General features: G+C 46.6%; 1 protein-coding gene across 5 annotated transcripts in view; it reads left to right on the forward strand.

Annotated features, from left to right (window-relative positions):
• The window catches only part of CDRT4 (CMT1A duplicated region transcript 4), a 76478-nt gene that overhangs the window by 32772 nt on the left and 18252 nt on the right, over positions 1 to 25454 (forward strand). Inside the window, exon 1 of one of the 5 annotated variants that reach the window (XM_010359698.1) lies at positions 12119 to 12270. The exons of 3 other annotated variants lie outside the window; for them this stretch is intronic. The gene's annotated coding sequence lies outside the window, so the exon portion shown is untranslated. Of the gene's footprint in view, positions 1 to 12118; positions 12271 to 15629; positions 15667 to 25454 lie in introns of those variants that run through there. One more of the 5 variants, XM_030922849.1, reaches the window with a different exon arrangement.

Raw genomic sequence — 25454 nt, forward strand, 5'->3', positions numbered from 1 at the left:
GTTTTTTGTGTCTCTATCTCCTTCAGTTCTGCTCTGATCTTAGTTATTTCTTGCCTTCTGCTAGCTTTTGAATGTGTTTGCTCTTGCCTCTCTAGTTCTTTTAATTGTGATGTTAGAGTGTCCATTTTAGATCTTTCCTGCTTTCTCTTGTGGGCATTTAGTGCTATAAATTTCCCTCTACACACTGCTTTAAATGTGTCCCAGAGATTCTGGTATGTTGTATCTTTGTTCTCATTGGTTTCAAAGAACATCTTTATTTCCGCTTTCATTTCGTTATGTACCCAGTAGTCATTCAGGAGCAGGTTGTTCAGTTTCCATGTAGTTGAGCGGTTTTGATTGAGTTTCTTAGTCCTGAGTTCTAGTTTGATTGCACTGTGGTCTGAGAGACAGTTTGTTATAATTTCTGTTCTTTTACATTTGCTGAGGAGTGCTTTACTTCCAATTATGTGGTCAATTTTGGAATAAGTGCGATGTGGTGCTGAGAAGAATGTATATTCTGTTGATTTGGGGTGGAGAGTTCTATAGATGTCTATTAGGTCCGCTTGGTGCAGAGATGAGTTCAATTCCTGGATATCCTTGTTAACTTTCTGTCTCGTTGATCTGTCTAATGTTGACAGCGGAGTGTTGAAGTCTCCCATTATTATTGTATGGGAGTCTAAGTCTCTTTGTAAGTCTCTAAGGACTTGCTTTATGAATCTGGGTGCTCCTGTATTGGGTGCATATATATTTAGGAGAGTTAGCTCTTCCTGTTGAATTGATCCCTTTACCATTATGTAATGGCCTTCTTTGTCTCTTTTGATCTTTGATGGTTTAAAGTCTGTTTGATCAGAGACTAGGATTGCAACCCCTGCTTTTTTTTGTTCTCCATTTGCTTGGTAGATCTTCCTCCATCCCTTTATTTTGAGCCTATGTATGTCTCTGCATGTGAGATGGGTCTCCTGAATACAGCAGACTGATGGGTCTTGACTCTTTATCCAGTTTGCCAGTCTGTGTCTTTTAATTGGAGCATTTAGTCCATTAACATTTAAGGTTAATATTGTTATGTGTGAACTTGATCCTGCCATTATGATATTAACTGGTTATTTTGCTCGTTAGTTGATGCAGTTTCTTCCTAGCCTCGATGGTCTTTACATTTTGCCATGTTTTTGCGATGGCTGGTACCGGTTGTTCCTTTCCATGTTTAGGGCTTCCTTCAGGGTCTCTTGTAAGGCAGGCCTGGTGGTGACAAAATCTCTAAGCATTTGCTTATCTGTAAAGGATTTTATTTCTCCTTCACTTATGAAACTTAGTTTGGCTGGATATGAAATTCTGGGTTTAAAATTCTTTTCTTTAAGAACGTTGAATATTGGCCCCCACTCTCTTCTGGCTTGTAGAGTTTCTGCCGAGAGATCTGCTGTTAGTCTGATGGGCTTCCCTTTGTGGGTAACCCGACCTTTCTCTCTGGCTGCCCTTAAGATTTTTTCCTTCATTTCAACTTTGGTGAATCTGGCAATTATGTGTCTTGGAGTTGCTCTTCTGGAGGAGTATCTTTGTGGCGTTCTCTGTATTTCCTGAATTTGAATGTTGGCCTGCCCTACTAGGTTGGGGAAGTTCTCCTGGATGATATCCTGAAGAGTGTTTTCCAACTTGGTTCCATTTTCCCCCTCACTTTCAGGCACCCCAATCAGACGTAGATTTGGTCTTTTTACGTAATCCCATACTTCTTGCAGGCTTTGCTCATTTCTTTTTCTTCTTTTTTCTTTTGGTTTCTCTTCTTGCTTCATTTCATTCATTTGATCTTCAATCGCTGATACTCTTTCTTCCAGTTGATCGAGTCGGTTACTGAAGCTTGTGCATTTGTCACGTATTTCTCGTGTCATGGTTTTCATCTCTGTCATTTCGTTTATGATCTTCTCTGCATTAATGAGTCTAGCTGTCAATTCTTCCACTCTTTTTTCAAGATTTTTAGTTTCTTTGCGCTGGGTACGTAATTCCTCCTTTAGCTCTGAGAAGTTTGATGGACTGAAGCCTTCTTCTCTCCTCTCGTCCAAGTCATTCTCTGACCAGCTTTGATCCGTTGCTGGTGATGGGCTGCGCTCCTTTGCAGGGGGAGATGCGCTCTTGTTTTTTGAATTTCCAGCTTTTCTGCCCTGCTTCTTCCCCATCTTTGTGGTTTTATCTGTCTCTGGTCTTTGATGGTGGTGACGAACTGATGGGGTTTTGGTATAGGTGTCCTTCCTGTTTGATAGTTTTCCTTCTGACAGTCAGAAGGACTCTCTGTTGGTCTGTTGGAGATTGCTTGAGGTCCACTCCAGACCCTGTTTGCCTGGGTATCAGCAGCAGAGGTTGCCGAAGATAGAATATTGCTGAACAGCGAGTGTACCTGTCTGATTCTTCCTTTGGAAGTTTCCTCTCAGGGGTGTACTCCACCCTGTGAGGTGTGGGGTGTCAGACTGCCCCTAGTGGGGGATTTCTCCCAGCTAGGCTACTCAGGGGTCAGGGACACACCTGAGCAGGCAGTCTGTCCGTTCTCAGATCTCAACCTCCGCGTTGGGAGATCCGCGGCTCTCCCCAAAGCTGTCAGACAGAGTCGTTCGCGTCTGCACCGGCTCCCGCTACTTCCCCTGTTGGTCTTCAGCTGTGCGCTGTCCCCAGAGGTGGAGACTACAGAGACAGGCAGGCTTCCTTGAGCTGCTGTGAGCTCCCCCAGTTCGAGCTTCCCAGCGGCTTTGTTTACCTACTTAAGCCTCAGCAATGGCGGGCGCCCCTCCCCCAGCCTCGCTGCTGCCTTGCGGATAGATCGCGGCAGACTGCTGTGTTAGCAGTGAGGGAGGCTTCGTGGGCGTGGGACCCTCCCGGCCAGGTGTGGGATATATTCTCCTGGAATGCCTGTATGCTTACAGCGCAGTATTGGGGTGGGAGTTACCCGATTTTCCAGGTGTTGTGTGTCTCAGTTCCCCTGGCTAGGAAAACGGATCCCCTTCCCCCTTGCGCTTCCAGGTGAGGCGATGCCTCGCCCTGCTTCAGCTCTCGCTGGTCAGGCTGCAGCAGCTGACCAGCACCGATTGTCCGGCACTCCCTAGTGAGATGACCCCAGTTCCTCAGTTGAAAATGCAGAAATCACCGGTCTTCTGTGTCGCTCGCGCTGGGAGTTGGAGACTGGAGCTGTTCCTATTCGGCCATCTTGCTCCGCCCCCCCTTTGCCCATTTTTTAACGTTCTCACCACAGAAAGTAAGTTGGTGAGCTGAGGATATGTTAATTAGCTTAACTGAATCTTTCTATAATGTTTACATAGATAAAAACATCACATTATGCTCCATAAATGCACGCAATTATTATTTATCAACTCAAATTGATAAATACATCGATGCACTAAAAATATTTAAGAAAACACTCAAAAACCAAAATCTAACAAACCAAACAAACAAAATACAGCCTCTAAGACTTCACTCCAGATCTATTAAACCTGCATTCCAGTGTGTGACTTATGGAAATGGGTGTTAGTAAATAGCTCCCAAGTAATTTAGAAGTACCTTTCGTGGAGTGACATTTGGGAACGCTGGGCTATCATAATGAAACAGAGAGCAAGGATTGAGAAACATTGGACAAGAGTCCAAGATATAAGACCCAGGGGAACCCTTAAAAATTTGCACATTTTGGGGCTGGGTGACCTGTGGTTGGAAGGAAAATGCTGGCTTACGGATTTTATGGAAGGAACAGAAAATCTCATGGGTCTATCTAGAAAACTGTGTGGATGTGATTGTGAACCTCCACACACATTTCCATATGCATTACCCACTGTATGCATTAAAAGCATGGAAAACATTTCACAGCCTGCTTGACTCCTCTTGTCTCAGCAGGCTGTGTATCTCCAGAGTTACTTTGGGTAGCATGAATTCATATTATTAGTTGCCAATGAAAAATGGAATTAACTAGGAGACTGTCTTGCAAAATAAATTACGTAATGTGTTCCAAAGATGAAAGAAATTCCTAAGGGATTGCCTGCCCTTCTGGACAACTACACTGTCACATTCTTTCTTTCTTGAGTTGAGAGTTAAGAGTTGACTGGGTGAAATCTGTCTTGTACTCCATCATGAAAACACAACTCAGAGCTGGTTTTTGATGTACATCTAAGAGAAGTAACAAATAACTCAAAAGGTTTGGGTCACCAGAACTGGTAAAAAAGTGCTGAAGGAGCCAATGGAGGGAGCACTTGTGTATATGTGGCTTGGTGTTTACTTCTGTCTGTTGTTTGCCATCTTCTTAATAACTTAGTAACTTATATAATTTGTTGATCAATCTCTGATGCTCTCAGGTTGCTGGTTTGGAAGGGAGAACATGAGAAAAATCAACAGGAAACTGGTGTCTAAAACTACCCATCATCTATCTAGATAATCCACTTAGCTAAGCAATATAATTTCTCACTTCGTGTTATTTTCTAGTTGTATTTTTCATCTATTTTCTTTCTCATCTTGCTTGCAGCATGTATTTGGAAAAAGAGAGTTCAATAGATATTTTCTTTTTAAACAGCTTTATGAGATATAATTCACATTCCATATAATTTTACAGTTTAATCATACAATTTAATGGTTTTTAGTGTCTTTTCTAAAGTTGTACAACCATCACCACAACCAATTTTTAGGACATTTTCATCCACCCGAAAAGAAACCTCTTGACCTTTAGCAGTCACTTTCCAAATATCCTATCCTCCCCCAGCACTAAGAACTCTACTTTCTGTCTCAATGGACTTGTCTATTCTGGACATTTCATATAAATGGAATCCTACAATATGTGGCCTTTTGTGACTGGTTACTTTCACTTAGCCTAATGTTTTCAAGGTTTATCTGCACAGTAGCCATTTTTCTTGAAAAGAACTTGTGGATAAGGTAAGACGCAAATAAACACGACTCTCTGTATTGCCTTAATGGAAGTAGAGAAGGAAATTTTGCATTCTGTAGTTGCCCAAGGAAGTATTGTTGAATTAATTTTGCTTTATTTAAACTAAGGTACTAGACACTGAATCTCCCAATAGGATTGGGACACAAGTCCTGTCTTTCAAAATAAAATGCTGGTCAAGCAGGTAGTTTGTGGAGCCAAACTGCCTGGGTTCCAATCCTAGCTCTGTCTGCCCATCCTGTTGCTGGTTGTATGAACTTGAACAAATTATTCAACCTCTCTGGGGCTCAGTTTCCTCATTTGAAAAATGGGGATCCAACAATTGTACCTAGTTTCGAGGGTGGCTGTGAGGGCTAAGTGAGATCATGGACATAAAGCTCTTGGAATGTTGCCTGCCCACTGATTAGCCCTCAATAAAGGCTGGCAATGATTACCGTTCATTATTCAAAGAGCTATAGTCCGATACAATATAAATGCATCAAAAGAAGTATGATCAAAGGGCCATGGGGCACCGCAGAGGGAACAGCAATTCTACACTGGGTGGGTAGTCAGGGAGCAGAACCCTTTTTATGTGGGATTGCAATCTGGAGCCTAGATCTAGATGTGGTCTATAAAATACATTTGGGGGCTACTGTTGTGTTGTAAAGATTTCGAAATTCAACACCTGTAGGCAGGCAGCCACCCCTGCCACTCCTTAATGGACCAAACTGGTTTGTTAGGGACATTAATGTTGCTTGAGTTCTGTGCCCCACGGTGGAAGGTGACCTTTGACCTGGAACCTAAAGGTTGGCTTTGAATTAGCCAGACAGAGAGCAAAAGGTGATTGGTGTCACTCTTTCTCATACTTTCTTTTTAATATTAGTTCTTCTATAATCAATATGTCACACAGGCCTGTGGTGAAACATTCCTACAAGGAGTAAGCATCCCATTTCTTCCTCATCAGTTACTATGAGTGGAAAAGTACATGACCCAAAGTGCTTTTTTCTATTCCCTGACTCAGTAACAACAATCAACACTGAAGACACCTGTGACTAAACATGGGGAGGGGGGTGTTTCTCTCCACACACCAAACAAGCAGCCAGTTCTGCAGTGGCCACAGCTGGGAGCCCTCCAATTTAGTTTCAGCACTGTCTATTTGGAAACAGCGTCAGATCCCACAGAGTGAGGGGCTGGATCCCTCAAGACTGTCTCCCTTTCAGACACCAGTCACAAGTCTGGGCCTCTGGAACTTCTGGCTGACTGGCTTCAAGCTGGGGTTCCCAAGAACTCCTCTTTGGGTTTGATTAATTTACTAGAGCAGCTTACAGGACTCAGGGAAACATGTAAGTTTATCAGTTTATTATAAAGGATATTACAAAGGATACAGACGCATGGGGCTAGGTATGGGGAAAGGGGAAGCGAGCTTCCATGCCCTCCCTGGCATCCTCCAGGAACCTCCATGCACTCATTTGTCTGGAAGCTCTCTGAACCCTGTCCTTTTGGGTTTTTGTGGAAACTTCATTACTTAGGCATAATTGATTAAACCATTGGTCAATGGTGATTAACTCAACCTTCAGCCCTTCTCCCCTTTCAGAGGTTGGGGGCTGAAAGTCTCAGCTGTTTAATCCTGCCTTGGTCTGGTGACCAGTCTCATCCTGAAGCTACCTAGAGGATGCTAACCCTCAGTCAGCTCATTAGCATACAAAAGGACAACACTTTTGAAATGGTAAGAGTTTTAGGAGTTGTATGTCAGGAAGCAGGTTGAAGACCAAATATGTATCTCACAGTATCACAGTTCCAGCTGGAATTTCATAGCATTCCAGAGATCTGTCTTCTATGAATATCCAAACATTTAAATGTAGATTTAATCTCCTTTTCATTTTTCACATGGGAAGAATTCTGAAATATTTTACATAAACAATGAAAACAAAATGAAAAACACACTAAAAAGCAGGGCTCAGAACAAGTAGTTTTGTTTTTATTTTCATTTTTATTACAGAATTTTCTCAAACATACACAAGAATAGAGAGACTGGTACAATGAACATCTATCTACATACTCATCACTCAGCACCCCAAAAGTCGTCCAATTTTGCCCATCTTATTTAATTTGCCATGTACTTTCTTTGACTTTGCTTGTTTTGGGGGATCCTGTAGTATTTTGAAGATCTTGCCATTTTTACTTAAATATATATCGTGATTATTATGTGTATAGATTTGCCTCATTAGTTTAGAGACATCGAATTTCCATTATATGGATATTCCATATTTTAATCAGTTTCCCCTTGATCAGCATTTAGATTGTTTCCAGATTCTTGACATTATAAGCCATGTCACCAGGTACATTCAGTTTTATACCATTATATTACCTATTTTTTTTTTTTTGAGACAGAGTCTCGCTTTGTTACCCAGGCTGGAGTGCAGTAGAGCAATCTTGGCTCACCGCAACCTCCGCCTCCTGGGTTCAAGCGATTCTCCTGCCTCAGCCTCCCAAGAAGCTGGGACTACAGGTGCCCGTCACCACGCCTGGCTAATTTTTGTATTTTTAGTAGACATGGGATTTCACCGTGTTAGCCAGGAGGTTCTCAATCTCCTGACCTCATGATCCACCCACCTAGGCCTCCTAAAGTGCTGGGATTACAGGTGTGAGCCACCGCGCCCGGCCTGTACCATTATATTACTATCAGAGGTGCTCATTCTCCTGCCTGGGCTGTCAACCATCTGGTAGAATTAGCATTTCTCACCAATATCTACAAGTTCTAGTAAAGGCTCATAAAATCCATTTTCATTCATTTTGATAGGTTTAAATGGTTGTGCTCTTGTCTTTAATTCAGAAAATGTTTATTGAGCATATACTATAAGCTGGATATCCCTGTAGGCTCTGGAGGTGTGAGAGTGACTGGGATGTAAACTGTGTTCAAGGAACACATAGTTCAGTGGAGAAAAGATTGCATTGCATTTTGCCTCTTTTCCTCCTTTACGTGTGTTGTATCAGCTAGGATTAAATTTAGTTGTGAGTGGCAGAAAATCCAATAGCTGTCTTAAACCAGTTCACTGCAAGAGTTCACTACAAAAATCCTCAATCACTTTAGCTACTTTTGTAGTTTGCAAATATTCAATATATTCTTTTGAAAACTGGCCAATAAAGGAGAAAATATGCAACATTTTGTGTTGCCTTTCTCATAAACTGCAATGAAATCAAACAGTTGATGAGAAGTGTCTCCTTTAGAAGTATTCCAAGTAAAAAACGAAAAAGAAATGATAGCTTGAGAATATTACCAGTCTGCAACTGTTAATAAAATAGTGTTTCTAGTCAATAAATCATTAATAGCTGCTAACACCGCAAAAGGAGAGACAGCCCTGGATTCTGTACCTCCAAATATTTACACCATCATTTATGAAAAGCAAACCTAGAGTTGGTCACAGCTCTAGACATGACAGCTGCTTTATAGGGGGACAGAGACACTTGCTAAAGGACACTATGAAGATGTAATCAGTGCAGTACAGACCATGGGAAAATCAGTTCCTTCTACAGATAAGGACACAGTATCAGAGAGCGAGGGGCGAACTGTACAGGCAAAGAGACTTAAGAAGTTTATAGACCAATTTGCATCGACGTTTGGTTTATCAAGACCTCTTGTGGCCTTTGTGTTCCTCACAGCATCCTCTGTGCTTTGGCTTCCGCGGTCAATTGCCTGTTCTTTTTTTTTTTTGAGACGGAGTCTCGCTCTGTCTCCCAGGCTGGAGTGCAGTGGCCGGATCTCAGCTCACTGCAAGCTCCGCCTCCCAAGTTTACGCCATTCTCCTGCCTCAGCCTCCTGAGTAGCTGGGACTACAGGCGCCCGCCACCTCGCCCGGCTAGTTTTTTGTATTTTTTAGTAGAGACGGAGTTTCACCGGGTTAGGCAGGATGGTCTCGATCTCCTGACCTTGTGATCCGCCCGTCTCGGCCCCCCAAAGTGCTGGGATTACAGGCTTGAGCCACTGCGCCCGGCCCAATTGCCTGTTCTTTTCCTTCTCCTTTTGCATTCCTGAGAGATAATTGGATTGGCCCAGGTCCTCTTTTTGTTCTAGGCTATAGGTCAGAGGTCAGCCGGTGGACTGCCTGATTTGATCATATGTCCTCCTTTGACTTACTCAGCTGGGGGTAAAGGGCCAACAGGACTTCATGAGGGAGGGGTGATGTGTGCAGCTGCTCAACACGCTGAAAGGCAGTTTGGGGACCAAGAAGGAGAGTTAATAAACTGACCTAACACATTGAGTTTTTTCTGTGATTTTTTTGTTCATATACAGCTTGAGCGTGGAGGCCAAAGGGATACACCTGAGCCCATTTGGCCAGTGATTTGGGGTTGTGGGGCAAGAGGAAGAGCAGCCCATGTGCGCTGGGGAGGGGTGGGGGCTCTGGGCAGGCTCACCATGGATTTCAGGAGGATTCTCAGGCGGGGAGAGCTGCCTGGTGGCCCCTTCTTAGCGGTGTATGTTCTGGAGTTTGCACTTTGAGTTTTCTACTTGGGAACTGTGTATCCATGGGCAACTTACTGAACTGTGTGCCTTGGTTTCATCACTTTGTAAAATGGGGATTAGAGTAGTGGAAGCTGCCTTGTAGGTATTCCTGGGAGTTTTGAGCTGGAGTAAGTTAGTGTGTGAACAGTTGACAGCAGTATCTGGCACGGGGCATGTGCATGGGTGACCTGGAGCTGACTCTGGAACCCCAGCTTTTAAATTCTTTTTTTTTTTTTTTTTTTTTTTTGAGATGGAGTCTCGCTCTGTTGCCCAGGCTGGAGTGCAGTGGCGCGATCTCGGCTCACTGTAAGCTCTGCCTCCCTGGTTCACACCATTCTCCTGCCTCAGCCTCCTGAGTAGCTGGGACTACAGGCGCCCGCCACCACGCCCGGCTAATTTTTTTTGTATTTTTTTAAGTAGAGATGGGGTTTCACCGTGTTAACCAGGATGGTCTGGATCTCCTGACCTCGTGGTCCACCCACCTCGGCCTCCCAAAGTGCTGGGATTACAGGCGTGAGCCACTGTGCCCGGCCTAAATTCATTCTGCCTTGAATGAAGGGGCCAGCCTCACTTAGTACCTGCCTGTGGGGAGGTTACCAGGCAGTCCAGTGCTGAGGCCAGCAAGGGACACTGAGGGACCCCAGAAGCACTGAGATCAAGTCCTGGAGTCCCATGGGGCATCTCTGGGGTGGTCAGCATTGGGGTCACATTGCACGTTTGCTCAGCTTGCCCCTTCTCAGTGCCAGTAGAAGCCCATGGTGAGCCCAGATACAGGGCCTGCTGACTCGTGGGGAATTTGCTGCCCACAGAGGAGGGAAAAATGCACCTCCCCAAAGTCAACAATCAAAGGCCAGGCAAGCCCTGTGGGAGGAAAATAACTCGGGCTACAGATTTTCTTTTCTGGGCTTGGAGTCTTGCCATGGACAACACAGAAACAGACATGATTAGCTTCATGGCTTCCTGAAACACCATCTGTGCACACCAGCAGGTGGTGGGCTGATGTCACTCTCAAATGGCTCTTTCTCGAGTCTGAGGGTCTGACTCCCTGCTGGGCCCTGGCCCGTCGCACATCAGTGCTAGGTATCAGCAGCTCGGAGAGTCACTTCAAGCTGCAGAAGACTTCTGGGGTGAGTCTTTGGAGGTTCTTGTGGAACCACAGGGGAGGTCCCCTGCTCATCCGCTACACCTCAAACCTGGCCTGTGCACTCAGTGATATCCACCGTCTTTCCCAGACTTGCTGGGAGAGACAGCAGAACCTTGTCAGACTGGACCACCCCAACTCCCTCCTCATGCCTCTCACCTGTGCATTCCCTGTAGTATTTCCAGACGCCCAGGCCGCCCCGCACCTCTGTGACTTTGCTCAGATCTTTCCCCCATTTAGAGCTTGCTTGAAGAACCGAATGGAGGTACTCGGGGCTCACAGACACTGAGCCACAAAATAGAGGCCCATGGAGAGGTTGAAGGCATGGCTCCACTGACAAGGGAGCTCCAGAGCGAGAATGAATTCAGAGAGTTTAGGGCTGGACTTGAAGAGGAACTAGAGCCTGGAGAGAGGGGAGGATACAGAAAGGCTTTTTGAGAACTGCAGCAATGAGGGCTCTGCATGAGGCTGTAGGTGCTGACTCATGGGCAATGAGGAGAGGTAGATTTTTGTTGGGGAACCACTTGATGTATGTTTTCTTACAACTAAATGTTAAAACTGAAGCTGAACACAGGTATTTTCTGCCTGGTCTTTTTCTAGAAAGCACCTCTCTCTAAAGATTATAGAGAACTATGAAGAAAGGGAGATCATGGGAAATACATGATTGAGTCAGTATGATTTGGAGGAGGCGCAAGAGCTTGCTGTGGTTGCACAGAGGTGAGGGGACTTTACATTCCTGGCTGGACAGGTTGAGCTCTGGGATTAGAGAGGTGATGGGCCAGTGGAGAGGAACAGACACAGGGAGAGACATTGCAAAGGATTGTCAACAGGGCTTGATGATAACACAGGGAGAGCAAGTCTAGCCTGTCTCCTGGGTACTGCCCCAAGTTAACGACCGCAATGAAACTGCCAGACTTTACAGCCTGCCCTGCACTGTGTCCTCCTGGCATCTTGGGGACTTTTTCACGGGGCCACAGGGGCTAATTCTCAACAGCCTGTTAGTGACAGTCATTCTCTCTGCAGCTTATGTAAAGAGCATTTGATTTCAGAAGGCTGGGAGCTTGTTAGAAAGGCAAGTTCTTGGGCCCCACCCCACATCTACTGAATCAGAGACGCTGGGAGTGGGACGCAGCAATCTGTCTTAACAGACCTTCTAGGAGATTCTGGCGCTAAGGAAGGAGACCACAGGTCTCGTCTATCTCTGTAGTGGGCCATGTCTGGCCCAGAGTAACTGCTTGTTGAAATGATCAGAGATCTCAAATGAGGTCATGCATGTTGGGGTGTGTGTGTGTGCGTGTGTGTGTTGTGTATCTTTATGTGTGTATGTCTGGTCTAGGGTTCAGCACATAGTAGGTGTTCACTCTTGGGGGTGGGAATAATCACTCCAACGTCCGTGTTTGAAGACTGCACTGCTGGTGCCCACTGAGCCTGCAGAGGAGGAAGAGAACAGGGCAGAAGATTCAGGAGGGGATGCATGGCAACTTCTGATGTCACAGTGCCCACTGAGCCTGCAGAGGAGGAAGAGAACAGGGCAGAAGATTCAGGAGGGGATGCATGGCAACTTCTGATGTCACAGTGCCCCCTTCACTCCTGACTTCTGGCTTGTGGGTCACTTTGGGGCAGGGACAAGAGGATGGTTAGGTGCAGCAAAGAGAGGGCCAAGGAGAAGTGGGATCGAGAGTACAAGGGACAAGTGGAGACAAAATATAAACGTCGAGCAGGGAAATAGCCAAGATAGTGAAGGAAGGATGGGGAATCACAGAAACTTGTCAGGTAACAGTCTGGGCTGGAACACTGGGTGTCCCCAGAGAGGGAAGTCGAGGGTGAAAGTGAAAAGGCTCACACCCAACTTCCAGGAGAAGGTCAGGTCCTTCACTGAAGGATGATCCTGACTTTAAAGGGTCCCCAGAATCCCCAGCATTACTTCCCTTCAGTGGATCCCAATCCTGGTCACTCAATCCCCTCGGGACTCTGTAAAACGTACTGATGCCCAACGCCTGCCAACAAGCTCGTCCCGTTCCTGGGATTCTGATTTACTGTGTCTGCAGAGGGCTCGAGCTCAGGTGCGTCTATAATGGCAGCCAGGTAATTCTATTGTGCACACACGGCTGACCACTCTACTTACACAAAACACACACACAACAAAACACACAAAACACAACAAAACACACACACACAAAACAAAACATACACACACAACAAAACACACACACAAAACACAAACAACAAAACAACACACACACAAAACAAAACATACACACACAACAAAACACACACACAAAACACAAACAAAATACACACACACAAAACAAAACATACACACACAACAAAACACACACACACAACAAAACACACACACAACACACACAAAAACAAACAAACAAACCCCAACAAACCACAAAAAAAACACACAACAAAACACACACACACAACAAAACACACACACAAAACAAAACACACACACAAAATATATCCCCGTTCCCCCCCTTCCCCTGGGGGTGATGGACGTTGGGGACGAGGGTGATGATGTTCCTACAGATGTATGACCTCTCCACAGAGCTCAGGACCAGAGGAATGTTTAGCCAGAACTGGCAAATGCCTTTTAAAAAAAAATTGTTAAGCACCTATAGAAAGCTATAGGGACAAAGATAGCTAAGAGGATTTTTACAAAGCAATAATAATCAAGTTACTTATTTAAAAATAATTAATCATGCTTGTAATCCCACCACTTGGGGAGGCTGAGGCGGGAGGATTGTCTGAGGCTGGGAACTCAAGACCAGCCTAGGCAACATAGCAAGACCCCGTTTCTACAAAAAAAAAAAAAAAAATTAGCTGGACATTGGTGTGCACCTGTAGTCCCAGCTACTCTGGAGGCTGACGCAGGAGGGCCCCTTGAGCCCAGGTGTGTGTCTGTGTTGTGTGTGTCTGTGTGAGCCCAGGAGTTTGAGGCTGCAGTGAGCCATGATTGTGCCACTGCACTCCAGCCCGGGTGACAGTGAGACTGTCTCTATAAAAATAAAAATTAAAAAAAAGTAATTTAGAGCAAGGAATAAAAAACACCAGTGAATGAAACAAAAAATTAGTAAGAAACCTTATGATCCATGAAGGCACCTTGGTATAGATAGGGGTGGGGAGAAGAGAACAGAAGAGACTCGTTTCTGCAGATGAGGCAGCCCTTCCCTTCTCCCCATCCGGGTGGAGGCCGGCCTGGCGCCCAGGCTCCCACCCCAGGCAGTGTTTCTGGAGGCCTGAGCCCCAAGCCCACTGTGCTAGAAGCTCTTGCTTTACACTTGTTTGAGCTACATTGAGTCAGTATGAGAGAAGCAGATAGGTGACGCAGGTTAAGAACATGGGCAGCCGAGTCCCTGGGTTCAAATCCAGACTGCCACTTGTCAGTTCACTCACTGGTCTGGGTCAGGGAGCTGACCTTCTGGGTCCTAGGTCGCAGGCTTCCTCCAGGCTTCCTGGTAGGCTCTGCCCTCCCTCCCCCTCCCTTTCCCTCCCTCCCCCTCCCTTTCCGTCTCTCCTTCAGGGATGTCTTCTAAGTGCTTACTGCTTGTGCAGGGCACAAAGAGAGTTTCCCCACCAGCTGTAGAACGCTTGGGCCTTGTAACACTTGACCTGCCCCCAGGTGTAGCAACTCCAGGATCCTCCCTTAGGGGTCTGGAGTCCTCCTGCTGAGCACTGCGTGTCCTCCCCATGGTGGTTGGCCAGGCTCCCTCCCCGTCTTCTCCGACCACAGCAAGAGCCCCTTGGCTGCCATGTTGGAAGGCGTTAGTGTGCATGTCTGTGCATGTGTAGGTGTATGTGGTGTATGTGTCTCCGTGGGTGTTTGTGATGTGTCTGTGTGTTTGTGTGTTTTGTGTGTTGTGTGTGTCTTTGTGCGTGTGTGTCTGTGTGTTGTATGAATGTCTCGGTGTGTATGTGCTGGTGTGTGCCTGTCTCTGTGTTGGTGTGTGTGTGAGTATGTACCCATGTGTCTGTGTTGTGTGTGTGTTGGTGTGTCTGGTGTTTGTGTGGGTCTGTGTTGTGTGTGTCTGTGTTGGTATGTCTGGTGTTGATGTGTGTGTTATGTGTGTCTGTGTGTTGGTGTGTCTGGTGTTTGTGTGGGTCTGTGTTGTGTGTGTTTGTGTTGGTATGTCTGGTGTTGATGTGTGTGTTATGTGTGTCTGTGTGTTGGTGTGTCTGGCGTTGGTGTATGTTTGTCTGTGTTGGTGTGTGTCTGTGTGTGTGTGTTGGTGTGTGTCTGTGTTACGTGTGTCTGTATTGGTATGTCTGGTGTTGACATGTGTCTGTGTTATGTGTCTGTGTGTTGGTATATGTTTGTATTGGTGTGTGTCTGTTGTGTGTGTGTGTTGGTGTGTGTTTGTATTATGTGTGTCTGTGTTGGTGTGTCTGGTGTTGGTATGTGTCTGTGTTGTGTGTGTCTGTGTTGCATGTGTCTGTGTGTTGGTCTGTCTGGTATAGGTGTGTGTTTGTGTTGTGTGTCTGTGTTGTGTGTGTGTTGGTGTGTGTGTCTGTGTTGTGTGTGTCTGTTGGTGTGTGTGTGTTGTGTGTGTCTGTGTGTTGGCGTGTCTGTTGGTGTGTGTCTGTGTTGTGTGTGTGTCTGTGTGTTGGTGTGTGTGTCGTGTGTGTCTGTGTGTTGATGTGTCTGTTGGTGTGTGTCTGTGTTGTGTGTGTGTGTGTGTTGGTGTGTCTGTTGGTGTGTGTCTGTGTTGTGTGTGTGTGTGTCTGTGTGTTGGTGTGTCTGTTGGTGTGTGTCTGTGTTGTGTGTGTGTGTGTCTGTGTGTTGGTGTGTCTGTTGGTGTGTGTCTGTGTTGTGTGTGTGTGTGTCTGTGTGTTGGTGTGTCTGTTGGTGTGTGTCTGTGTTGTGTGTGTGTGTGTCTGTGTGTTGGTGTGTCTGTTGGCGTGTGTCTGTGTTGTGTGTGTCTGTGTGTTGGTGTGTCTGTTGGTGTGTGTGTCTGTGTGTTGGCGTATCTGTTGGTGTGTGTCTGTGTTATGTGTGTCTGTGTGTTGGTGTGTGTGTGTTATACCCACTTGCACTTTCTTGAACCCCGCTTGATGTCTGTGCCTCTATTCTCTTATCCCTGCTGGTTCCTTCCTGTGCCGGCTGTCAGCAGAGCTGTGAGTGTGGATGCCAGGCTGGAGTGAGTGAAAGAGCAACCGCTGGTATGGGCCATTCCCTGGGGGATTTTGGCAGAGAAAAGGAGCAAAATAGAAGTAACGGAAGCTTGGGGGTCAATGGAAGAGCTTTTTAGAGGAAGGGAGACTTGGCAAAGTTTGAAAGCAGAAGAGGAAGGGTGCATGAGGAGGGACATTTGGAAAAGGGCTGGAGAGGCGAGCAGAGGGAGGCTGCCAGGGAGGTGCACCAGCAGGGATTGGGTGAGGGCGCAGGAAAGGACACAGAAACCCCACCCCAGGACTTCTTACCCAGCTTTCAGATTGCTAATGCCCAGAACCTAGTGCTGCCACTGAGGAATCAGCTCCAACTAGCAAGGGGTGGGAAGGGAAGAAGCAAGCTCGGAAAAGGCAGGCGCTGCTGCAGTGAGGGTGATACGTAATGTTCACGGACCCGTGTTAATCATTTCCTCCTTTGACTTGTGCCAGGGGCCAAGCCTAGTGCAGGTGCTGGTCTCTGCCTTTGATGGATTTAAGGTCTGTTTGGAGTACGGATACGTCAGCTGTCAAACTTGAAGCCTTGCCTGGCCCAGGGGTCTCCACCTCTACCCGTTGGCATCTCCATCCCCATCCCTGGCCCTATGCCCAAGCTCAGTGACACGTCACCAGAGAAAAATGAGGCCAGAGAGATTAATAAGTTTCCCAAGGTCACACAGTTGATCAGAACCAAGACTCAAACTTAGCACTGCCTGATGCCAACATTCGAGGTCTGCACCTCCATGGCATACTCCTAGAGGGCATTGGGTTCCTGGTCCCCGTGCTCTGTCTAACTTCTGACTCTGTTACTTGCTTGACCTTTGAATATCACTTTGCTGGCTCCTCTGCCCGCCTGACTTGGATGGACCCTTGCTGATTTCACCCAGCTTGTGAGTCTCAGCTCAGACTTCTCCACCAGCTACTGGCCCCTGACTAGACCCTAGCCCTGTATCTTCCCCAGGACCTTCTGGGGGCTCCCTCAGACCCCATTTCCTCAGGCCACCCGCATCTCTGATGACAGGCAGGCAGGCAGGAGGATGTTCAGAAGACAGTGTTAAGGAGGAGGTACTTTAGGTTGGAATCAGCCAGCATAGCCTCTGTCACATGGCAGGGTCGAGAGCCCACCGCAGAGAGGGCGGCTGGGAGCAGCTTCATGGCTCAGAGGGTGGAGCTGCATGGAATGTGTGGGGAAAGTCAACGAGGAAAGTTTGGCCAAGTTACAGTGAGTGCCTAGCTGAAACCGGACACCAAGAATTTGCAGCAGGTCAGGCCGGCTGCCTGGGAAATAGTTGGCCTACTTTGCTTTTCAGTTTTCATCATTTATTTCTAAAATAAATGTTTATTTTACCTTTGTATTTAAGGTTTTTAGGAACATGGGAAAGAATGATTTTGTTCTGGTTTTAGACACTTACTTTTGGCCTTAGAGAGACACGAACCAACTTGCTAATTACAGCCTAAAAGTCAGTGTCTGATGGTGGGGTCTTTCTTTGAGAGGTGTGACTGCCTGGTGGCACATCTCCAGGCTTTGTGTTCTCCACCCCAGCCCAGTGATCCAAGATTTCAGCCCCACTCATAAAGACCCTAGCCCTCCCCTAGCTACTTCTCCATTGTTTCCCAACACACCTGATCTCTCCTCACCCTCAATCCAGGGCTCCTGACTGACACTGAAGAGAATGGCACACTCACACCCACACACGCATGCGTAGCCCTGCAGTCATGCTCTCGACAATCTTCATTTCCCTCCTTCTAGCAGTTTTTGTTCCATTCCTGTCCACTTCCTCCCACCCCCATCTCCTGCTCAACTATCTTAATATCTTAATTTTTTAAAAAACAAATTTGAAATATAAAGTGCTCAAAGTGAGGCATACAGCTTACATCTTGGTGATGTGTCTAAAGTGAACTCAGTAACAATCACCCATGACAAGAAATACAACACTGCTAGCTTCTAGAAACTTCCTTCCTTCCTCCTCCCATCAATAATCCCTTTCTTTAATCCTCAGAGGTCACTACTCTCCTGAATTTGTGGGAGTCACACACTTGCTTTACACTAAATGTATTTCTAAACCTTATATTTTGCCGGTTTTTTGAACTTTATGTAAATCGACTCATGTTTACTATTTTGTGCCTGGCTTCTTTCACTCAGCATTATGTTTATGTGATTCATTCATGAGGCTGCACATATGTATAGCCTGTTCCTTTTCATTGCTGTATAGTATTCCACTGAATGAATGCCCATATATATGAGCAATTCTGTCTGCAGCCTCCAGCTAAGGAACCCTCTGATTCCCCTAGGACCCAGCCCCAAGGTAGGGTCCCTTCATGGTTTCACTTCTACTTTTCTTTAGAATCTTTTTTTTTTCTTTTTTCTTTTGAGATGGAGTCTCACTCTGTCGCTGAAGTGCAGTGGCGCGATCTCGGCTCACTGCAAGCTCCGCCACTCGGGTTCATGCCATTCTCCTGCCTCAGCCTCCTGAGTAGCTGGGACTACAGGCGCCTGCCACCAAGCCCGGTTAATTTTTTGTATTTTTAGTAGAGACGGGGTTTCGCTGTGTTAGCCAGGATGGTCTCGATCTCCTGACCTCCTGATCCGCCCGCCTCAGCCTCCCAAAGTGCTGGGATTACAGGTGTGCACCCGGCCTAGAATCTTTTCTTGCTAGAGACCTCTCCCCTGACCCTTGAGCACCCTCTGTATTGGCCACCGTTTCTGCAGTTCCCTAAGTGTGCTGTACTCACCTGTCTTTTATGCAGCCTGGCCTCCTGCTACTAATTTTTTAAGAGACTCGAATCTGCTGTTTACTTCAGTCTCACCTTCAGCCAGTCTTTGTTTTATGCTTTTATGCTTCAGCAATATTGAAATATATTTTAATTTTTAAGACTATATACTACTTTGTCCTTTTCCTCAAGTTTTTTCTGTTTTTCATCCCTTATTTGTTTCAGTAATGCCTACTCATTATTCAAAATGAAACCTAGGTTCCGGCTCCTCCAAGAAGTACCTACTGATTCCTTTTATCTGTAGCCTATTTTTATATATAGCCTATATTCCTATCACAGCAAATGGTACACAGCATTGCACTGAGCCATACTGATGGTGAGCTGTGGCAAGAAAATGGTCCAATCTGGCAGTTCTCAAAATGTGGTCCCTAGATGATACTGGTCTTCACCTGGAGACCTGTTAGAGATGCAAATTCCTGGTGCTTACTCCAGGTCTTATTCCAGAATTAGAAACTCTGGGCACGAGACCCAGCAGTCTGTGTTTTAAAAGGCTCTCTAAGTGATATTGTACTAAGGAAGCAGACCACTGGTCTCATCCATCACTGTAACTGGCAGGTCTGGTCCAGAATAAATGTTGAAATAAAATAAACTCAAATCATCCACCCCAGGAAGTCTTCCCAGCATTCCTAGGATGGGTGAGGAATTGCTCCTGTCCTCGTGGCAGCCCACATGCTGTCGTGGAACTGCAGATGCTGACTTCCTTAAGGGCAGGGATTCTGCTGCCTTCGCCTTGCTATCCCTATGCCTGGCACAGAGCTCCGTATTATAGTTTTAGGTCCTGGGATATACGTGAGAGAAAAGACAGAACAATTCCTTCCTTTCATGGAATTCAAGTTCTAAGAGGGCAGGCAGAAAATAAATCGTAAACAAATGTGAAATAATTTCAGATAGCAGTAAGTGCTGTCAGGGAAACAGAACAAGGTGACGTGATAGAGTTGGATTGAGTGGCTAGTTTAGAGTAGGAAGTTAGAAAAAGCCTTTCTGAGAAGGCAACACTGAGCTAAGATTTAAATGATCAAATGCCAGCCATGTAAAAATCCGTGAGGGAGGGAATGGTTGGAGTTTGGTGAGTTTGAGGACCGAGAAGGGGGCAATGTGGTTGGAGGGTGGTTGGGGGTGGGGAAGGCAGGGGACGGAGAGAGAAAGATAGAAACAGGGAGACCTAACAGGTGGACAGAGGCAGCCATGGAAGGAGTTTGGATTTCATCCCAAGGGCTCTGGGGGAACCCCTGGAAAGGGATGTTTATGTTGGGGAGTGGTGTGTACTGGTGCAGGTTTTAGAAAGATCACTCGGGCTGCTGTGTGGATAAAACAAATTATACAGGGGCAAGAGTGGGAGCAGGGAGGCCAGTTTGGAGGCTGTGGGGGCAACCAGGTGGATATGGGGGCAGCACAGGGGCAACACGTTTGATCACATGGAATTCTGCTTCCACTGTATTAGATATATGGCTTTCAGGAAGTCACTGAACATTTATATACCTCAATTTTACCCTCTGTAAGAGGGAATAATCCAGCACTTAATGCACAGGTTTGCTGGGAAGGCTCAATGAGTTAATAAATATAAAACATAGGCCGGGCGCGGTGGCTCAAGCCTGTAATCCCAGCACTTTGGGAGGCCGAGACGGGTGGATCGCGAGGTCAGGAGATCGAGACCAACCTAGCTAACACGGCGAAACCCCGTCTCTACTAAAAAATACAAAAAACTAGCCGGGCGAGTTGGCGGGCACCTGTAGTCCCAGCTACTTGGGAGGCTGAGGCAAGAGAATGGCGTAAACCCGGGAGGCGGAGCTTGCAGTGAGCTGAGATCCGGCCACTGCACTCCAGCCTGGGCGACAGAGCAAGACTCTGTCTCAAAAAAAAAAAAAAAAAACAAAAAAAAAACATAAACACCTATGGTGTGAGTGATTTTTGTATTATTATTATCAGCAGCAGTAGTAGTTGTCATAATTGTAGAATGAAGAGAACGAAGGATTTAGGATATTTACAGTTTGCATTGACATGACTTGCTGGTCAATTGGATTTTGAAGATGAGAGGAAGAGGAAAAGAGGATTCCTAGTTTTTTGGCAACAGGTTCATTAGGGGTGCTGGTTAACAAACTGGAGGAAGACCAGTGGGGAAGCAGGTTTTTGAATGCGGTGGGAGAGAGAGGTGTCAGGAGCTGTTGGAATGAGGTAGGTTGAGGTACCTATAAAACATCTGTGAGGAGATGTCTGGCAGGGATTGGATATAAGAGCCTGCAGTTCAGGGAAGAGCCCATGGCTAGAGACACACGTTTGGGAGTTGGGGCACTGTGATGAGTTTGCAGATGAAGACGTGAAGGGTGCCGGGGCAGGGGCTTCCTCACCCTAAGTGGAGCAGAGGAGCAGGGGCCAGCATGGGGCCTGAGAAGAGAGGCCTGTGAGGTGCTAGGACTTGGGAGAAAGAGGCTTGTTGGCTCCCTTGCCAACAGGTCAGATGAGATAAGCAGAAGAGGCAAAGGAGATCATTCCGTTTGGCAGCACGGAAGTCATCTGCGAGTGAATGAATGGAATTCTACCTCATTGATTGGTGCATCTCTTTAGAAATCAACTCAATAGAGAAACCTGGCTGTATATGTTCCCTGACACCTACCAAGAGTGAGAGAATGGTGTGAGGAGGGGCCTGAAGACAACAGTGGAAATGGCCTTCTCACAGCCACCTTCAGAAAGGATGGCAGAGCCCCTGTTGGGATGGGTGCTACCAGTCAAAAGAAGCCCCATTTGTCTTGTTGTTCATGAGTGGAGGGGAGGTTCCTACCTCTTCTGCAAAAAAAAGTTTTAGGAATCACCATGAAACAGTGGCCAAACTGAGGTGGAAAAAGTGTTCCTGAAACTGGAACCGAAAATTTCCAAATGACAGCTCAGTTTGGCATAGCTGTTCTGAGTCTAGGAGCATAGGAGCCCTCACGCCATTTCTGTGACCTGCCCAAGGCAAATCATGAAACTTGCAGATTTTGTTTATTATCAAGTGAGGCAGTGACAGACCTGCTCAATGGTTCTTAAACTTTCATGAGCAACAGAATCCCCAGGAAGGCTTGTGAGAATAGATTTCTGGGCCCAGCCCCCAGAGCTTCTAGTTCTAGTTCAGGCTAAGGTGGGATCCAAAAAATTGCATTTCCAACAAACTCCCTGGTGCTGCTGCTGCGGGTGGTGGTGGTCCCAGGACCACCCCTTGACAGCCTCTGGTCTGGATGATACAGGCTTCCCCAGAGCAGGGACTGTATCCCTCTTGCTCACCTGGCTCAGTAGGAGGCCCTCAATAATTCAGATTAAATGAGTGGATTAATAAGCCTTCGGTTGTGGGTCCCTCAGGGATCAGGAATGGGTGAATGTCGTGGCTGTCAGGGAGAGACAGGAGTGACGGCCAGGACGAGACAGACTGTCATGCTGGACATTTAGCGATTTGTTTCTTTGGCCTCTTCACAATGACCCAACTTGCCTCTGCTGCCGCCCAGCTGCCCTGCCACTGAGTAGGACTCTACTCAGAGCTTCTGGTGGCCAAGTGGTCATCTTTGGACTCTGCATTCTTCTCCTTGAACATTCCTAATCTGAAGGTTGCCCCCTCCACTCTGACTGAGAGAAATCGTCCAACAATTCGGTTCAGGCCTGCATCTTCGTAAATGGAATTTAGTGGAATTTTAGGCAGAGGGATACAGTGACACAGAGGTGACACAGTGACACAGAGGTGATTTAAGGTGCAGTATCTACGAGATTCCTCATAGACCCCTGGGTAAAGCAAGTCCTTCCTCTCCACCCTCCAGAGCCAGAGGAAACAGGGTGGGACCCTGGCATACGGCTATTGAGAGATGGAATTCGTTAAGTCCTAGTAAAAGCGAAATGAATATCGGTGGCCAAATCCATGCAGCACACACATCTTTTGGTTAGAAGGACTGTACCCTCGCCCTGCACACAGAGCCTTCTTTCTTCCTCGAGGAAAAGTGACTCTTTCACGGCCTGGTGGGAGGCAAAGGAAATGGAAAAGTCTCACAGCGTCCTGAGCCCCTCTCTGTTTCCTTCAGGCTTTCACAAGTTCAGCGGCCTTTGCACACAGGCTGTGTCCTCTGGGGGAACAGAGGGTTCTTTAGCTGGAGGCTGTGGACAGCACTGCCCATGTTTCCATGGGAGAGGAGAAGCCCGGTGCACTGACCTCCTAGCCTCATCCCTGTCTTGGCAGCGTGTGGAGCCCCTCCTGGCCCTCCCAGTCTGTGGCCCCAAAAGCAGAGCAGCTTAGCGGGGGCTTTTTTGAGAAGCTGCTGAGCTCAGACCCTGCTGGCTCCACATTCCTGGATGATGAGGGAGGGATTCCAGTGTTTACTTTGAACAATGTTTTCCTGTGTCTGAATCAACTGGGTGTTAAATTCTTCCAGATTTCTGGCTCCACGTTGCAGCTCCAACGGGACAGAAACAGGTTTACGGCAGTTGGCAAGAGAACGAAAGCAGGGCCCATCTGGGCACCTTCTGCGTCTAGAATTTCCACTCTGTGGTTGGAAAGGCTGTTTAGCGCCCGCTCTGTGGGCTCCATGCCCAGGCGGGGTTTGTTGTGGTCTCAATTCACAGAGCTCTGCACTTGTGCCTTTCGCATTTCCCACCCTAGAGGGCAAAAGTTAGCTTTTCTCTTTTGAAAACGCATCTGGGAATGAGAACAAGCTGAGTTTTTGGAAGGTCAGGGCTTGCAGTGTTTTGTTGGTGAGTACAAACCCAGAAGTTGGGCTCATAAGGAATTCATTTGGTGGGATGTTAGGAAACTTCAGTGCATTCCATTTCCTGGGGACTGCTGTGCCAAGAGGTTTCAGGGACATACAGGAGATTCGAGCTGGAAGGGAGACAGGGTGCAGCAGACCTCAACCCTCATTTTTACCCAGGAGGAAACCAAGGTACAGAGAGGCAAAGCAGCGCAAGGGTTGGGATGTTGGACTGGAAGGGCCCATCCCCAGTGCAGCTGGTTCCATCTCTTGGTGCTGTGCAGTGGGTCATCCCACCTCTGACCACACAACCATGCAGGACTCTAGGAAACATTCTCCTCTTTATTAAGTGTTGGTAAATCAATGGCTTTAACGATACAGAGAGCTTCAGAAAACAAATAGGATCGATTCCAAATTAAAGGCACTCTTTGGGTCCACCATGCACAATAGATTCTGCGTTCTTGTGTTCTGGGTTGGTGAGCAATTCAGGGAAAACTCCCATCAGACCCCATGATGACCAGGGCTCCGTAGAGTCTGGTGGGGTGCCAGCCTCTAAGCAGGTAGCTGTCAGCCTCTGAATCAGAACAGCCCAAATCCAAGTCAGGCATGGGACGGATGATGGCCTTAAAACTTACTCCATTCTAGATCCTGTGCTGTTGGATTCTGGAAACCTACTCTTGAGCCCCGTGTGTGTGTGTGTGTGCATGTGGGGGTGTGTGTGTAAGGAAAGGAAGATTAGTGGCAATCTTCCTGGCTTGAGTGCCTAGGTGGAGTCCAAACAGTGTTTATGTAGTAGGGTTGAATAAAATAGTCCCATGACAGAACCTGGCATTTTGATCTGGCTACTTTCACAAAGCCATTTTGGTGCCAAGAACATTTTTACTTAGTTTTCAAAAGTAACCATGAAAACGTCAGCTATCTATACCTCTCAAGTAATGTGCAAGACAAGCACCCTAACTCCACCTCTGAGTATCTTGGATACTTCCTCCTGTATCTTGCCCTCCATCCATACCCCACCTGCAACCCCTCTGGCCATATTAGTATATCCACTGTCTCAAAATGGCCTTGTCAAAATCTGCTTTGTTGGAAGGGCAGCTTCATTTTTGTGGTATGTTATAGGCTTAAATTCTTTACTTACATAGGTTACCTTACATTAGTAGAAATGATGTCCTCTGGAGATGGAATGGGGAAGAAGGAATTATGCAGTGAAATTTCTCCCACTGCTGCCAGATTAGAAGCCCTTCTCTGTCTCAGTTTTGTGGGTGGGATTTTTCCTTGGTATATCTGGTAGGGGCTTTGTATTGGTTATCTCTTGGTGGGTAACAAAGCACTCCAAAGGTTAATTGCTTTAAACAAATATTTGTTATCTCACAGCTTCTGTGGGGCAGGAATCTGGATATGCCTTAGCTGTCTGCTTCTGTCTCAGAGTCTCTCCATGAGGCTACAGTCATGATTTTGGCCGAGAATGTGGTCTCATCTGAAGGCTCAACAGGAGGAGAATCCACTTTCAAATTCACTCACATGGATACTGGCAAGATTAAGCTCCTCAAAGGCTGTTGCACTAAAAATCCCAGTTTCTTGCTGCCTCTTGGCTGGAAAACTCCCTTAGTTCCTTGCCACATGGGCCTCTCCACAGGGCAGTTTGTAACATGGCAGCTGGCTTCCCTTAAGATGAACGAGAAAGAGAGTGTGAGAGAGTGCTCAAGATGGAAACCAACTTTTTTTGTGACCTAATCTCAGAAGTGACATTCTATCACTTAGACCATATTCTGTTTATTAGAAGTGAGTCATTAGATGCAGTTCACACTCAGGGGAGGGGATTTCACAAGGAAGTGAATACAAAGAGGTGAGATTATTGGGAGCCATCTTACAGCCTGCCTAGGATAGGCCTTATGGGCCCATTTGCTGTTCGTCCTATGGGCTCTGTCACCCTTGCAGTTCTGTTAAGACATGAGTTGTGAGGGGCAGAGGAAAACCATTTCCATGTTCACCCTTACTCTTCCTGGGAGGTAGATAGCTTTGTTGGCATAGCATCTAGAGTTTTCTCAGGGGCAAAAAATTCTGAGTTTCTAAACTATTAATAGTTACATCTACCCTGCACTCTCCCATCCCATCCCAGCTCCACTCCAAGGAAAGCAGATGAGCCCAAGACAGCAACCACACTGGTTTTCCCTTTCTCTGTGGTCTCTGTCACTCTCTGAACAATGTGACACTTTTGTTCTGTCTAGAGTTCATCTAGTCCTCAAGTTGAATGCCAATGTTGTCTAGTTTTCCTGTTTCCAGAATGAACCCCCAGCCATAAATCATAGACTAGAATTTATACCAATACTT

The sequence above is a fragment of the Rhinopithecus roxellana genome, chromosome 19 (genome assembly GCF_007565055.1).
Source record: "Rhinopithecus roxellana isolate Shanxi Qingling chromosome 19, ASM756505v1, whole genome shotgun sequence".
NCBI lineage: Eukaryota > Metazoa > Chordata > Mammalia > Primates > Cercopithecidae > Rhinopithecus > Rhinopithecus roxellana.